Raw genomic sequence first — 12,887 nt, 5'->3', positions numbered from 1 at the left:
ACCAGCAGAAAAAGTATTGAACTAAGAGTGAGGCCCAAAACCTGAGTCTGGTTTTGGGTTTTCCACTAAGTGGATGGCCTTCAGTATTTCAAGTCAGTTGGGATTTTAGAGCCTGCAGTTTGTAATGCCTTGGGCTAAACACACTGGGAGATATAAAGATGAACAATCCAAGACATCTGTCCTCAAACTTGCATCCAAATTGAGCAGACAGGCAAATGAAAAAAAAAAAGAAAACCACTGAGAGCATAAGGGAGGGGGTGGTAGGTGTTAAAATAAAAGTACAACATGGTAAGATAATAGGAAGCTGGAGGAGATTGATTTCAACTGGCAAGATATTTAATAGGCATAGAGGGATTACATTCTAGGTGGAGGAAATAGCATTATAACCTGGCAGATTTATAAAAACAGAACCACAGTGAGATACTATTTCACACTCATTAGGCTGGCTACTATAAAAAATAATTAACATGTGTTGGTGAGGATGTGGAGCAATTGGAACTCGTGTGCACTGTTGGTGGGAATGTAAAATGATGCAGCCACTATAGGAAACGGTACGACAGTTCCTCGAAAAATTGAAAATAGAGCTACCATATGATCCAGCAATTCTGCTTCTAGGTATATACCCCAAAGAATTGAAAGCAGAATCTCAAGGAGATGTTTGTACACTCATATTCATAGTAGCATTATTCATAATAGCGAAAACGTGGAAGCAACCAACCCAAGTGCCCATCAACAGTGAATGGATAGGCCGGGCGCGGTGGCTCACGCCTGTAATCCCAGCACTTTGGGAGGCCGAGGCGGGCGGATCACAAGGTCAGGAGATCGAGACCATCCTGGCTAACACGGTGAAACCCCGTCTCTACTAAAAATACAAAAAATTAGCCGGGCGTGGTAGCGGGCGCCTGTAGTCCCAGCTACTCGGGAGGCTGAGGCAGGAGAATGGCGTGAACCCGGGAGGTGGAGCTTGCAGTGAGCCGAGATCGCGCCACTGCACTCCAGCCTGGGCGACTGAGCGAGACTCCGTCTCAAAAAAAAAAAAAAAAAAAAAAAAAAAAAAAAAACAGTGAATGGATAAACAAAATGTGATACATACATGCAATGAAACATTATTTAACCTTACAAGGAAATTTTGACATGTGCTACAACATGGATGAACCTTGAGAATATGATGCTAAGTTAAATTAGCCAGTTACCAAAAGATAAATACAGTAGATTCCACTCATATCGAGGTGCTTAGTCATCAAATTTATAGAGACAGAAAGTAGAATGGTGTTTCCCAGGGCCTGGGATTAGGGAGGGGAAGTGAGGAGTTGTTTAATGGATACAGAGTTTCAGTTTTACAAGCGGTAAAGAGTTCTGTGGGAGGATGGTGGTGGATGATAACACAACAATGTGAATGTACTTAATGCTACTGAGCTGTACACTTAAAGATAATCAAGGTAGTAAATTTTAGATTATGTGTATTTTATCACAATATAAAAAACAAGAAGAAGCAGGGTAGATTTAAGAGAAAAGAGTCTGTGAGCCAAGGGTTTAGGAGATAAAGACCAATCAGGGCTCTTGGAGAGGGTCTCGAGCCAGGGCAAGCCAAGTTTTTTGCCACGTGGTACCTACCAATGAGACGGGAGAGGAAGAAAAAAATAAACTCAAGATAGGCCATCTATGGGGAGAAATACATTTTGTCTTGGGAATGACCCAATAAATGTCATGGTCATATTTGTTATCAATATGTTTTATGAGTTTTTGCTATAAATATGGTATTTAGGAATATCCCAGTGCCATTTGGGATAAGACAGATTCTTATCCCATCTGAGAAAAGTCTTGTGGGGCCACGCCATGCTCCATTCCCATGACCCAGACAAGCAACTTTCTATCTGGATGTGAACCAGGTGAATATCCCAGATGGCACATCAAAATTAGGATTAGAGGAGGGCTAAATATAGGGACACTTTACAAAGATGTGAGTGGAGTGTAGGGGAACCATGAGGAAGAGAGCAGTGTACTGGAGCAAGTAACTGGGACTATTACCATCCCCAGACCTACAGGGTAAGGAGAGGGAGTGGGTACTGGCTCTGGAAGGAAGGGGCCACGTTGCTCAGTGGCTGCCTTCGGAAGTACAGTGACATTGGTGCCCTGCTGCAGCCAGCCCTAGACAATCCCACAGGGAACGAACCTGGGAAAAAAACAACTCTGAACTCACTCCTATCTGGGACCTCCTGCCAGTGATCGTCACCTGCCAAGGCCGAAAGGGAAACCCATGGCTAAGCGGCCTGTCTGATGTCGTCCAGGGCTCTCTAACATCAGCACTCCCTGGAAGGCCTGGTACAACACAGATTGCTGGACCCCACCCCAACGCTTCTGATTCAGTAGGTTCTGGTGAGGCCTGAGAATTTGCATTTTTAACAAGTTAACATTTTAACAAGTTAACAAGTGGGGACCACACTTTGAGAACCACTGACGTAGCCCATGCAGATCAGCCTCCTAGAACAAACAGCAGAAGAAAGATGGAGAGTAGATTTGCAAAGGCAAACACCTATTTAATTTAATTTAATTTAATTTAATTAAGGATGCTGATGGACCCCATATGAGTATCAAAATCTTTGCAGGCCTCAGTTTCCGTGCCTATACAATACTCAGTTTCCTTGCTTACTTTGTGAAGTGTCCCCTATATTCAACTCTCCTCTAATTCTAAGCCCTCCTGTCTCTAAAAGAGACCTGTAAGATGCCTTCTAACTCAATCTGTGATCCCATGGATGCAGAGCTGCAGTGCCTAAAGCTCCATCTCTTGAATGACCATGAAGATAGTACTTCCTTGTACAAGTGAAGCAGTTACTATTGCTATAGACATCTAGTGGTTTGTAGAGTCATGTGATGCATTATGTGGATAGATTTTTGTTTTCTAATTGTTTTTCCTATTTGATTTAAAGCTACTTTGGACAGGACATATACAACGACCTTTCCGGAATATTTCTCTATAGACAAAAGAGGCATTCACTACATCAGATAACCTATGCTCCAAAATAGGCAGGTCCCATTTGATTTGTGCAAAATCAGACATCAAGGAGATCATTTTAAATGTTACGAGAGAATGAACCTAATTAATAAAAGTCCAGTGGGTTTATACGAACTATGCCTGTAAAATTGCTATTCAGTGTTGCCTGTGAAATACTTTTCTCTTTTCCAGAGCTCATTTGTTAGAATCAAAAGACCCCCGTGGTCCTCCAGGTCATCGGTGACTGCACATGTGTAAGTGTGTGCATGGGCTCTGAGTGTTTATGCATCTCTTCACGGGTGTTTGATTTTGGGTCCCATATATTCACAGTGATGCGGATGATACATAGGCATGGCTGAAAGGGTTTGGAAAATACCCATCTGTTCTTTGGTTCCCAGTTTTTCTTTCAATTAACAACAGCAACAAAAAACCCTTTTCTTAAGTTCTTACGCAATGGCTGGTTGAAAATAGACCCCCTCCCAGAAGTCTCCTTCTTCCTGCAGCCTCCAGGAATCTTAAAATGTCTTTTAAACAATCATTTTGCTCTCTCTTCAGGGTGTCTCTGACCCAGAAATTTAAGCTGCTCTTAAGTTACTGATTTACGTATTAATTCACGGATCTGTGGCTATGAAGTCAATCTGTGGCTTAAGGATACGTGAGTAAGTCATGGGGAAGATTTCAGTTGGGATATTTCTGGCTGGATTCTGGGAGATTAAAGACTTTCAGGTGCCTTTAGGGTAGATCTTTCATTAAGAGCTTTCAGAGACTTGGGCCCATGGAATAGCCTCCTCTATAGATCCATTTCATTCATTCAACAAACTTTTCTGAGTACCCACGATAGTGCTCTAGAAACCCATCATGGTGTGTGGTACGGACTCCTCACGTAGCAGACTTAAACCTGTATATGAGGTACGTGAGGAGCCAGAAGTCAAAGTGATGAGTTCTCCCAGTAGACTTCTAGGGCCCCTGGGGACAGACACTTGTTCGTTTCATGACTGTATATCTAGCTACCTAGCACATACTGGGTTCTCAGTAAGTATTTATTGACTGAGTGCAGTAATGGAAAAGTAAACAAAGAGCTGTGGGGGCATCGAGGTAGGACTGCTTCATCCTCCCTGGGGGGCCCTGGATGGGCACCAGCTCACTAGGAGAAGAAGGGAGAGGCCTCCGTACCCTTGTCTTCTTAGGAGGCCATGAGCAGCCCTCGCTCTGTACTTAAAGGTTCAATTTGTTTTGACAAACCAAAGAGACAAACAAAACAAGCCTGAATTTTGTTCTAAACATATTACCTCAAGCTTTTAGGGCCAACAACCGGAAAATGTCTGCAGACCTTTTGCACGGAATTGCCATTCATGGTTCACTTGACTCTGGGTGGGGAGGTGATAGATTCAAGCCAAATTACTTGTGACTTCAAAATGTATTGATTGTGAACTGAAGGGACCTGAGCATCATCCTTCTGAAGAATATACAGAAGGTATTAAATGAGCTGGAGCCCCTGCCTGCTCTCTTCTTGTTCCCTTGTTATTTTTACTTGGGCATGGACCTGGGATGGGGCAGAGTATTAGGGGATGAAGGTGAATATGGTGAGTAGAACCATAAAGCCAGAAATTTCTTTTAAATAAGAAGGAAAAGGAAACTCCCAATGAATTTAGAGTCTTCCGGGAATTACCTGATTCTGGATTAGGGAGGCAGGGGAGTTCTGTTGATTCAAGGGAAAGGCATGCTTGACATGGGAGTGTAAGAAGAGAGAGAAACTTTGCTCATTTGTTCCTTCTCTTCCTGTAACCAGCCACAGACTGAAATAAACTTAAGAGGCCCAGTGGTCGCTGGAGACCAGCTCACGAGAGCCAATCATTAAGTTTTCAGGAAATTTACCAAGCGGCTGATAAACACATCTGTTACTAAAAATTATACAAACTTACAATTAAATAAATTATATTAAAAATAAAAGTGATAAATGCTCAAAACTCATAATTATTACATGTTTTACTATTTGGTATGCTTTTGAGGTTACTTATATCTGTTAAATCTGTATGGTATAAATATTATAGGTGGAATGTTACCACCCATCTCTTCCTCAACCCTATGCTTAGTGGCCTCATGTTTTTCCACCCCCACCAGAGTCAGCTATTAAACATTCACTAGCACATCACTGCAAAAGACCCTCAGAAGTTTCTTAGGAGTAGATTTACTTAAGTTTCCATGGGCCTTGGGGTGCTGTGGGCAGTCCAGCTTGGTGGCCTCTGAGGACGGCTATCCTGAGCAATGTGTGCTGGACCATAATATTGGCCCTTCATTTGCAGCACAATTGTTGTGTATTGGGGCATTATGACATTCTGTGGTTGGAAATATTTCAGTATGTAATGAAATAGAAAATAATTCAGAAGAGAGTGTTAACAGCTTTATTAATATATAATTCACAGACCATATAATTCACTCCTATAAAGTGTACAATGATTTTTAGTATATTCACAAAGTTGTGCAGCTGACACCACAATCAATTTTAGAACGTGCTCAACACCCTAAAAAGAAACCCTGGGGCTGGGCGCAGTTGCTCACGCCTGCAATCCCAGCACTTTGGGAGGCTGAAGCAGTCGGATCGCCTGAGGTCAGGAGTTCGAGACCAGCCTGGCCAACATGGTGAAACCCTGTTTCTACTAAAAATACAAAAATTGCCAGGCGTGGTAGTGCATGCCTGTAATCCAAGCTACTCGGGAGGCTGAGGCAGGAGAATTGCTTGAACCCAAGAGGCGGAGGTTGCAGTGAGCCGAGACCATGCCATTGCACTGCAGCCTGGGCAACAGAGCGAGACTCCATCTCAAAAAAAAAAAAAAAAAAATAGAATACCATTTGACCCAGCCATCCCATTACTGGGTATATACCCAAAGGATTATAAATCATGCTGCTATTAAGACACATGCACACGTATGTTTATTGTGGCACTATTCACAATAGCAAAGACTTGGAACCAACCCAAATGTCCAACAATGATAGACTGGATTAAGAGAATGTGGCACATATGCACCATGGAATATTATGCAGCCATAAAAAATGATAAGTTCATGTCCTTTGTAGGGACATGGATGAAGCTGGAAACCATCATTCTCAGCAAACTATCGCAAGGACAAAAAACCAAACACCACATGTTCTCACTCATAGGTGGGAATTGAACAATGAGAACACATGGACACAGGAAGGGGAACATCACACACCGGGGCCTGTTGTGTGGTGGGGGTATGGGGGAGGGATAGCGTTAGGAGATATACCTAATGTTAAATGAAGAGTTAATGGGTGCAGCACACCAACATGGCACATGTATACGTATGTAACAAACCTGCACGTTGTGCACATGTACCCTAAAACTTAAAGTATAATTTAAAAAAAAAGAAACCCTATGCACATTAGCCGTCACTCTCCATTTCCCCTTAGTCTTCCCTCTCCTCTCCCCTCCAAGAATGAGGCAACCACTAGTCTTCTTTTGGTCTCCAGAGATTTGTCTATCTGGACATTTCATGTAAATGGCACCATACAATAGATGGCTTTTTCTGACCCACTTCTTAGACATAACATAATGTTTTCAAGGTTCATCCATGTTGCAGCATTTGTCAGTACATACTTCATTCCTTTTTATTGCTGCATAATATTCCCTTGGTTGGATATACTACCTTTTTTTATCCTTTCATCAGTTGATGGATATTTGGATTGTTTCCACTTTTTGACTATTATAAATAAATGCTGCTATGAGTATTCGTGTACAAGATTTTATGTGGGCATAAGTTTTCATTTATGTTGAGTATTCACCCACCGAGGAGTGAAATTGTGGGGGTAATATGCTAACTCCGTGTTTAACTATTTGAAGAACTGCAAAATATTTTCCAAAGAGGCTGCACCATTTTACATTTCCACCAGCAATGTACAAGAGTTCCAATCTCTCTACACCCTCACCAATACTTGTTATCTGATTTATTTTAGGCATCCTAGTGGGTGTGAGATGGTATCTCATTGTGATTTTTATTTGTATTTTCTTAGTGACTAGTAATGTTGAGCATCTTTTCGTGGGCTTATTGGCCATTTGTATATCTTCTTCGGAGAAATTTTCATTCCAACTATTTGCTCATTTTTAAATCGAGTTGTCTTTTTTATTGTTGAGTTGTAACACTTCTGGATTCAAGTTGCTTATGAAATATATGATTTGTAATTATTCTCTCCCACTGTGTGGCTTGTCTTCACTTTCTTGATTGTGTCCTTTGAATCACAAAGGTTTTTAATTTTGATGGAAGTCCAATTTATTTTTGTTGTTGTTGTGCTTTTGGCATTATATATCTAAGAAGGCTTTGCCTAACCCAAGTCCACAAAGACTTACTCCTGTTTTCTTCTAGGAGTTTTGTAGCTTTAGCTCTTAAATTTAGGTCTATGATATATTTGGGGGAACTTTTGTGTACAGTGTAAGGGAAAGATCCAACTTTATTCTTTTGCATGTGGATATTCAGTTGTCCTAGCACCATTTGTTGAAAATAATATTATTTACAAATTGAATTCTCTTGGCATGGAATAGATTTTGAGGTATTACCTTACTTTTTCACCTGATGCTACCCCTAATTTCTTTAAACATCTATTTATTTCCATTAATCATTTCTGGCCTCATAGCTCAGGCTGCTTGGCCAGGCCTTCCCCTGAGGCACCCATTTTAACACAGACTGGTGTATAGAGCCCAGACCAGAGGCACTCTCTAATCTCTATGTGCATTAGCCAGGGTAGACCAAGTACTGTAACAAACAGCCTCCTACATCTCAGTGGCCCAACACAATCAAAGTTTATTTTTCTCTTATCGTAGTCCCATGTGAATTGGTGGGGGAAGGGATGTTCCATGCACTACTCAGGACTCAGTCTCCTTCCAGCAAGAGGCTCTTCTGTCGCCTAGGGCTTTATAGTCCTCTTTTTTCCCTTAGCTGCTGACCAGACCCAGATGGTCGGGTCTGCTGTCCCCAAGGGCTTATTGTCCTTCACTAGATCTTCTGGATCTGGCCAGTAGTCAAAGAAAGAAAGAGAGAGAACAGGGAGGATCTTGCAGGAGTTTTTTTAAGGGCCAGGCTTGGAAGCGGCACACATCATTCCTAATTCCCCAGGATTCATCATACAGCTCCAACTGGCTGCAAGATAAACTGAAAAATGTCGACTCACTGTATGCTGGGAGGAAGAAGAGACAGGATTTGGTTAACATACAGCAGTCTCTGCCATAACATCTATATAATCTATTTTAAGAATTGACCCCAAAAAATTATGAGTGTGAATATGTTTGCTCCTAGCTGCTGCAGAAACCCCCACCTCCAATCTCCCTCCTCCACATTCTGTGACAGGGGAATATCTCTCCAGCAGCTCAGTTGCAGTTTGTGTGAGCCCCCATGGAAGGCAATTGCTGGTTTGACGAAAGGCAAAGATCTGTCTGAGCGGAACAGAGAGCAGAACTGCAGCAGAGTCTATGGGAAATCCAGTAGAAAATTCCAGGAGGAGGGAGCTGGTTTCCTGAAACTTTAAGCTCGATGGGACCTGAACAATATATCATGGCAAATCCTTGGGTGTTGAGTATGCTGAGGTTATAGTCTGTATTATGAATTTGGATCTTGTAAATGTCCATTTATTGAATGTCATAAACTGAGGAATTATGAACAAATGAGGCATGAAGACAGAGCGGGTTTCTCCTGTCTGGAAAGAACTCCTAGGATTGTAATTTTGTGGGCCTCTGATTAAACTGTGCTTTTGTTGCATGTCATATGAGACACTGATTTTTCCTTGTCTCTTCTATATTCTTCTGCTGAAGCTGAAGTCCTTTCTACCACTCTGCCATTCACAGGAGTAGAAGCAGCAACTACATGTTTTCCAGAGCCATCATTAAGAAAATGAGAAGGCACCAGGTCTCTCCTACACCATGTGCTGTCCCCAGTAAACTAGCCCCATCCTTTTGTCTTTTCCTCATGGAGGCCTCAACTGCTGGTCCCCTTCAGAAGGGCTCCAAGCCCCCTGCACCTCACTCTAAGTCTGGGCCCTAAACTGAACTGATACCCATGTTAGAGGAAACATATTTGTGCATTTCTGAAAGACTCAATTTGCCAACTTTTCAGAAAATCACAGACCCCATCTGTGATTTGCTCCTTCACTAGTGATTTTGAATAATATCATGTGTGGATGGGCGTTTGCTTCCTTCTACTCTGACTGTCCCTTGAAATATGTCTCAGGCCACACCCTCCACCTGGAACACCCGCTTCACTCCAAAAGCCCCCTCCTACCAATATTCAAATAATTCTAAAATCACGCTTCTCTCACAGAGCCTTTCCCAGTAAACTGGACCAGGATGATGGTTCTCTCCTCCCCCCACCCCCAAAACCCATCCTGTCTGGACCTGCCATGCACGGGTCATTCGTCACACAACCACACCAAAAACTCTTGCACCATTTCTTTATTCATTACATTTACTAATTAATACATTTGTTGTTTGTCTCGGGCTGGTTTGCCCAGTTGTAGCTGTCAGTCTGAATCAGTGAGCTCCATCTGACACTGCAAACTTCTAGAATAAGGGATCCTTTCATTCTTGATTATAGCCACCAATAATCATGTTCTATTTTTTCTTGGGTTCTGGCCTGTGGTCACACAAAGCATCAGAACTGAAGTGCTGCCTTTAGCTCCCACAATGTGTATGGTGACTAAAGGGAAAGAAGGGAAAGTGGAGTGAGCCCAACAGATACTAAGACCATTTATCATGGGCCCCGATTTAAACGCAGCACTTTAGGGATTCTTACCTGAAGCCAGTGAGGAACATAGCTTCATCCTTATTTTCTAGATGAGACTCAGAGAGGTTAAGTAGCTTGCCCAAAATCAAACCCTAAATTCTGGAACCATTATGCAAATCATGTCTGTCTGATTTTCTGCTTCTTGATGCCTCCCTAAGCCCAAGTGGCAGGTGTTACTGTTCACCACACTTGCTTAGAATAAAGAGCCTCAGAGCTTTCTCTACATACATGTGTTGATCACAAAGGAGAGAGGATAGCAGCAAAAATCCATCTCTTCTATTAGACCATTAGCTCAATACGTGTGCCCTATTGATAATAGGTGAGTACTTTCATTTAGGTACTCATCTATCAAGAAAGATAGCAAGTACAATGAAACGGGTAGAAACATCCCATTCCCCTCCCCCACCCCCATGAAGGAGCTGAGTAATATTTCCATAGAGAAAAATTACATGGTCATAAGAATGAATTTGGGACTCAGTTCTTTCCTATATGTTGGTGAGAATGGATTGCTTTGAGGAAAGATAACAGGCTAGCATGTACGGACTAAAAAATATTTAAAGGGTCCCTTTCTCTGCACATAGCTGGGCTTGTAAAGTTCTTTTACAGCCTGTAGCAGTGACCCAGGTAGTGTTCAGGTACATGGAAAGGGTTTTACAGAAGATTCCATTAAGTACACAGTGAAAGGCTTTTGGCTTTTGAGTATTAGCAACTGATAGGACCATCGGGACGTGCAGATGAAGTGCAGTTGATTCCCAATGAGGCTATTTCTGTCATCGGTCAGGTCTTCTCCCAGATCCTCCTCCCTCACAACCACTACCTGGCCTGGCAGGCAGCATTGAGGGTGAGGGTCACGGAGAGGGAAACAAAAACATCAGTAATGCCGTTTACCTACCCCTGATCTCAAAACACAGTGGCTTAAAACAACTATTCATTTGCTCACTAATTTATGGGTTAGTAATTTGGACTGTGCTAAGCTAGGACAGCTAATCTGTGCTCTGAGTGGTGTTGGCAGTGCTCAATCATGTGGCCAGGTCTTGTTGGCTAGAAAGGCTGGGCTGGCTGAGTCTCCCTCCATGTGTTCTTTTGCCCTCTAGGAGGCTAGCTTGGGCTGTTTACATATTGAAGGAAGAATCCCCACCAGCTAGAGAGAGTAGGTCCCAATGTAAATTTGCTTTACAAGCCTCTGCTTATATCACTGTTGCTAATATCCCATTGATTGAAGCAAGTCACACCGCCAAACCTAGCATCAATGTGAGATGGAACTATGCAAGGACATGAGTTCAGGGAGATGTGATGTATTGAGGACCATCACTGTAACAATCTACCATACCATATTTTATAGAATATATGCCACAGTGTGTTTTATGCTCTCCATATGAGCAACTTTTTCTTTTGGAAAAATTCATTCTTTTTTTTTTTGCCTCAAAAAGTGACATTCACAGAAAAAAAAAGACAAAATGTCCATCCCTTGGCTCCCTTCCCTCCCGCAGCCCTGCTGCTCCTCAGACCCCCAAGATTGAACTCTGGCTGGGGCTAGGAAGCAGGAAAGCCCCTCAGATGAGGTCAGCAACATTAAGGGGCATTTTCTCAATGGAGGTATTGTAGAAGGTCTCGATGTCTCAGAGTCCTCTTGTCTTCTTCTGTCACCATGTTAATAGCCACACCTTTACGGCCAAACTGTCCACGTCAACCGATTCTGTGGATATAGTTTTCCCTGTTGGTGGGAAGGTCATAGTTGATGACTAAAGAAACCTGCTGCACATCAATGCCTCTGACCAGCAGGTCAGTGATAATCAAAACTCTGCTAGAGCCAGAATGAAACTCCCTCATGATCCCGTCTCATTCCTTCTGGTCCATATCTCCATGCATGGCAGAGACAGTGAAATCTTGAGCATGCATCTTCTTGGTAAGCCAGTCCACCTTCCTGCGGGTGTTGAGGAAGATGACTGCCTGGGTGATGGTCAGGGTTTCATACAAGTCACACAGTGTGTCCAGCTTCCACTCTTCTCGTTCCATGTTGATGTAGAATTGGCAGATACCCTCCAGGGTCAACTCTTCCTTCTTGACCAGAATCCAAATCTGTTCCCTCATGAACTTCTTGGTCACCTCAAGCACATCAGAAGGCATTGTAGCTGATGGCAAAACTACCTGGGTGTTGCTGTTGAGCTCTTGGAATATGTCATAGATCTGGTCCTTGAATCCATGGCTTAACATTTCGTCAGCTTTGTCCAGTACAAACAACTTGATGTATTTGGGAGACAGGTATCTCCAGTTAAGCATATCAAACACATGGCCAGGGGTACCCACAATTATATGGGGAGCTTCCATCTGCAGTTTCTGTACCTCAGCACGAACGTTGGTGCCCCCAATACAGGTGTGACAGGAGGCACCCAGGTGGTCTCCTAGTGCTATGACCACCTTCTGTATCTGCTGAGCCGATTCTCAAGTGGGTGCTAGGACCAAGGCCTGGGTGGCTTTTACATCTAATTCAATCTGATGCAGAATTGATATGGAAAATGTGGCCATTTTCCCAGTGCCAGATTGGGCTTGAACGATCACAACATAACCCCTGATACAAGGTAGAATGGCTCGCTGCTGGATGGCAGAGGGCTTCTCAGAACCATAGGCGTAGATGCCATGGAGAAGGGACTCCAAGAGGTTCATGTCATCAAAGCTGTCAACAATCTCATTCCAGTTACTCTCGATGACACCTTTGGGCTCCATCCCATCAGGGCCATTGTCTCTGGATCAGGAATCCTGACTTGCAGACATGATCCTTAGAAACTAGCAACAAATTAGTTCTTAATGCACATTGATTACTGTGATAACCAGCCTCTAAGATGGTCCCCAATGATTCTCACCACCTGGTGATCCATGTAGCTAGTAAGATATTGAGGAAATGACTGTGTGACTTCAGAGGTTAGGTTATAAAAAGACCTTGCAGCTTCTGCCTCACTTGTTTGGATCACTTACTTTGGGAAAATTAGCTACCTTGTCATGAGAACACTCACTCAGCTGTATAGAGAGGTCCATGTGATGAGAAATTGAGGCGTCCTACCAGCAGCCAATACTGGCTTGCCTAACACATGAGTGTGCCATCTTAGAAGCAG

At 42.9% G+C, this 12,887-nt stretch overlaps 1 pseudogene; it reads right to left on the bottom strand.

The window, feature by feature from the left end:
• Positions 1 to 11,330: 11,330 nt before the first annotated feature.
• LOC467248 (eukaryotic initiation factor 4A-I-like) lies at positions 11,331 to 12,549 on the bottom strand (annotated as a pseudogene).
• Between the last annotated feature and the right edge of the window lie 338 nt (positions 12,550 to 12,887).

The sequence above is a fragment of the Pan troglodytes genome, chromosome 14 (genome assembly GCF_028858775.2).
Source record: "Pan troglodytes isolate AG18354 chromosome 14, NHGRI_mPanTro3-v2.0_pri, whole genome shotgun sequence".
Lineage (NCBI taxonomy): Eukaryota > Metazoa > Chordata > Mammalia > Primates > Hominidae > Pan > Pan troglodytes.
The sequence above is the reverse complement of the archived record's forward strand: the minus strand, read 5'-3'. Positions and strand labels throughout refer to the sequence as shown.